Here is a 5,047-nt window from a genome sequence, read left to right as displayed (position 1 = left end):
CATGAAACATTGCGTGAAAGCCCCTGTTGTTCGGGATGACTGTGTGATTTCACTCTCCGTGGCTGATATAAATACACATTTTAATCAGGTTAACACTCGCAAGGCCGCCGAGCCAGACGGAATACCAGGGCATGTTCTCAAAGCATGCGCAGTACAGCTGTCACGTTTTTTTCAAACATTTTCAATCTCTCCTTCCACTTCACACTGCTCTCTCCCACCTGGACAAGAGGAGAAATAACTATGTGAGTATGCTGTTCATAGACTACAGCTCAGCCTTCAACACCATAGTCCCCTCCAAGCTCATCACCAAGCTGGGGAACCTGGGACTGAACACCACCCTCTGGAACTAGATCCTTGACTTCCTGACGGGGCGGCCCCAGGTGGGGAGGGTAGGCAACAACACCTTCGCCATACTGACCCTCAACACGGGGATCCTTCAGGGGTGTTTGCTTTGTCCCCTCCTGTAATCCCTGTTCACCAATGACTGCGTGGCCATAGACAACTCCAACACAATCATCAAGTTTGCTGATGACACGACAGTGGTAGGCCTGATCACAGACGGCAGTGAGACAGCTTACAGAGAGAACGGCAGAGACTTATCAGTGTGGTGCCAGGACAACAACCTCTCCCTTAACATCAGTAAGATGTCAGTAAGGGGCTGATCATGGACTAAGATGGGAGAACATGCCCCCATCCACATTGGACAGGGCTGTAGTGGAGCGGGCTAAGTGCTTAAAGTTCCTTGGCATCCACATCACTAAGGACATAACACGGTCCACACACACAGTCGTGAAGAGGGTACGACAGCACCTCTTCCCCCTCAGGAGGCTGAAAAGATTTGGCATGGGCCCTCAAATCATCAAAAAATTCTACAGATGCACCATTGAGAGCATCTTGACTGGCTGCAACAGCTTTTAATATGGCAAATGAACTGCCCTCGATCGCAAAGCACTACAGAGGGTGGTGCGGTCAGCCCAAGACATCCATAGACATGGTCGATGTAGCCGTTTTCATCCTGCCTGAGAGAGTCAACCTGTGCAAAGAGCGTGCATAGCCTGTCAGCACGTGATTGGTCTGTGTCAGCACGTGGTCCTGTGTGACGAAAAATGTAATAATCAGAATGGATCACTATTTAATTAAATACCTCGATTTGTAGCACATTTTTTAAGAATTCACCACGGGAATCGAACTTGATCATAATAAACAATTTTTAGAGCCCAAAACGGGCATCACATTTTTTGGCTGCATCACCAATTGGTATGGCAACTGTTTGGCATTCAACCGTAATGCGCTATAGAGGGTAGTGCGTATGGCCCAGTACATCACTGGGGCCGAGCTCCCTGCCATCCAGGACCTCTATACCAGGCAGTGTCAGAGGAAGGCCCTAAAAATTGTCAAAGACTCCAGCCACCCTAGTCATAGACTGTTTTCTCTGCTACTGCAAGGCCAGAGGTGCGAATGTTCCAAGTCTGGAACCAACAGGACCCTGAACAGCTTCTACCCCCAAGTTATAAGACTGCTAAATAGTCTGTTAAGTACATAATTACCCAGAGCTACAGTATCTGCATTGATCCTTTTTGCAGTAATCTCTTTTGACTCATCACATACGCTGATTTTACTGTTTATTATCTATCCCGTTACATAGTCACTTTATCCCGATCTATATGTACATATCTACCTCAACTACCTCGTTCCCCTGCACATCTAGTCAGTAATGGTACCCCGTCTATATAGCCAAGTTATCGTTACTCATTGTGTATTATTTATTTTTCTATTTATTCCTCGTGTTATTTGTTCTTATTGTTGAGACGGGCCCGTAAGTAAGCTGTTAGTCTACATTTGTTGTTTACGAAGCATGTAACTTGATTTGAGCTCCCTGCCATCCAGGACCTTTATTTCAGGCAGTGTCAGGGGGCCTGAAAAATTGCCAAAYACTCCTAGCCACCCTAGCCATAGACTGTTCACTCTGCTACCATCCGGCAAATGGTATCTAAGCACCGGCTGTTGGACCAACAGGCTCTGAGACAGCTTCTACCCCCAAGCCATGAGACTGCTAATTAGCCATTCGACTGCTAAATAGTTAATGAAATGGTTACCCGGACTGTCTGCACTGACCCTATGCACACTCACAAGACTATACTGTATGTACACACACTCACACACACTACTCTGTCACTCTCACACAAAACCCACACACATTCACATAACACACACTCACACACACACACATACAGATACAATACAAATACACATTCACACACAGACACACACAAACTTCTACACGCATCATACTGCTGCTACTCTGTTATCTATTTTACTCTAATTATTACTTTTTTGGTCGAAATTTAGGATAAAATTTTTAAAAAATCGAAAAACAACCAAACAAACAATACTTAGTAACAATAATAATAGTAACTTCTGTCTAATAATAACAATAAAATAATTATAATACAAATAAAAAAACATACATCAACAGCATACAAAAATACTATTACAACTACTAATACAACTAATTAAACTAAGTACCTATAATGTATCCTGTTGCCTAGTCACTTTACCCTGCCTTCATGTACATATCTACTTCAAATACCTCTTTCTGCACATTGATCTGTTGCTGGTACTGTATATAGATCKATTGTTGTGTATTTTATTCCTTTGTGTTACTATTTTTATTTGTATTGATATTTTTTTACTTTTCATCATTGGGAAGGGGTCGTAAGCAAGAATTTCAAAGTAAAGTCTAAACCCGTTGTATTCGGCGCATGTGACCAATACAATTGTATTCGATTTATTCATGTGGTAACCTGTGCCAGAAGTCCAATCACATGCTCAAGTTGGCAGAGTTACATTACAGTGTGAAGGACCAAGCAAGCACATACTGAAGTAATGTGGCACTTTGGCTTTTCCATGGTAACACTACAATGTACAATGACTCTTTCACTGGCTGACAAACACCACATCATGGTCTGTACTGTAGACTTTCCTCTCTCCACTAAGCCTGATGTCCTCATAGTGTGACTGATCTAGTACTGGGGGACAGTACCGCACAAGGAAATCTGCAATCTGTTATCAATAGATTTTGAATTAAGCTGGTCCACTCTTATTGCAAACACCAAACAAACACATGTATCACAGTGGCTTGAGCAGCCATGTCTTAGTTTAAATCTGAACAAAACTGTTGACATGCATTTCTCCATAAGGAAAAAGTAACTTTTTAGTCGTTAATAACATCTCTAGGATAGGGGGCAGCATTTTCACGTTTGGATGAAAAGCATACCCAAATTCAACTGCCAGCTACTCATCACCAAGAAGATATGATATGCATATTGTTAGTAGATTTGGATAGAAAACACTGAAGTTTCTAAAACTGTTTGAATCATGTCTGTGAGTATAACAGAACGTATTTAGCAGGCGAAATCCCGAGGACAAACCATTCAGATTTTCTTTTTTTTGAGGTCACTCTCTTTTCAATGGCTTTTCATTGGGAATACAGATTTCTAATTGACCTTCTTGCAGTTCCTACCGCTTCCACTGGATGTCAACAGTCTTTAGAAATTAGTTGAGGGTTTTTCCTTTGTGTAAGGAAGAAGTACGGCCATTTTGAATCAGGGTCACTTGAAGTGAACTGTTAGATAGAGGCGCATGACCAGAAAGCATGCTACAGATTGTTTTAATCCTGTATTGAACACAGATCATCCCGTCTTCAATTTTATAGAGTATTTCTGTTAAAAAAATACCTTTTGTATTACAAAAGTAGTTTGAAATGTTTTGGCAAAGTTTACAGGTAACTTTTGAGATATTTTGTAGTCATGTTTCACAAGTTGGAACCGGTGCTTTTCTGGATCAAACGCGCCAAATAAATGGACATTTTGGATATATATCGACGGAATTAATCGAACAAAAGGACCAAAAAGACCAACTGACTGCTAAAAAACTGTCTTAACACACTAATGCTAGTAATGTTTATATGATACATTTTTTCACGTCTTTTTGCATTACAAGTTGGTCACAAGCAGGAGAAACYACAACCAACCCATTGCAATCTCTGTGCAAGCGTGTATTTTTATTTATTTATCAGAAACCGAATACTCATCACCATTGTTTAATTCTCAAAAAACACAATTTGTTACGTTTTGAAAAGTTGTACATTTTCAAACGCAAAAGCTGTCTTTCATCAAAAGCCATTGAAATATTATATTATAATTAATCAAAAGCAAGTGTTATTAAATAGCTCATCAGCCCCTGTTCTCCAAAGCCTCAAAGGAATTGTGTTGATTGCAGCCCTATAACACTCTCCCAGTCCATAGAAAAACCCATCAACTAATTGGTGTGGGTATATGTCCTGGGTTACATTCAGTTCACTTCAACATTTGTGACGTTGAGTGATGCTTTGTACTGAACAACGCGTTTCCACAAAACGCTACGCACCGTTCTTCAGCAGCTATTGAGGTACTTTTCCTCCCATTTGGTGGGTATGACCAGGTCTGCCCTGATCAATATGGGTGTGACCATCTGAAACCGCTAAACTTGTGCACCACACCATGTGGTAAATGCCCTCTGGGTCACCATAATCACAACYGTTTTCAACTGGTAGTTCAGTACAGTACCGTTTCCGTTGAATTCAACGTTGCACACCGTTCTGTCGTACTGAATGTAACCCAGGACACCAAACAATTAAGTCAGATTGAACTCCCCAATTGGCTGTGACGACACCTATGTGTGACTCTTAGACAATTTGCAGATAAACACAGCAACAACAACATAAAACTGCCCCATGAACATAAAAGAAGGCTAAAAGTCATATCTTACAAACGGAGAAAAAGAAAATACACTATCAGGGAGGGAGAAGCTTCCAGCTAAAGCTTAAATCAGTTATACTTTCCTGAAGATTACACTATTCTCTGGCTTACAAAATAATACTTGTTTATCCCTCAGAGATAGTATTGGCTTTTGGGGTAAGCTGATTTTTGTTCGGAATGACGAGGAAGGACAAGTATGCTTCATTAGTCCAACAGAGACTGCTGAACACGAGTCTCTGCGGAGGCCA

Source organism: Salvelinus sp. IW2-2015, linkage group LG2, assembly GCF_002910315.2.
Source record: "Salvelinus sp. IW2-2015 linkage group LG2, ASM291031v2, whole genome shotgun sequence".
NCBI classification, from domain to species: Eukaryota; Metazoa; Chordata; class Actinopteri; order Salmoniformes; family Salmonidae; genus Salvelinus; species Salvelinus sp. IW2-2015.
The sequence above is the reverse complement of the archived record's forward strand: the minus strand, read 5'-3'. Positions refer to the sequence as shown.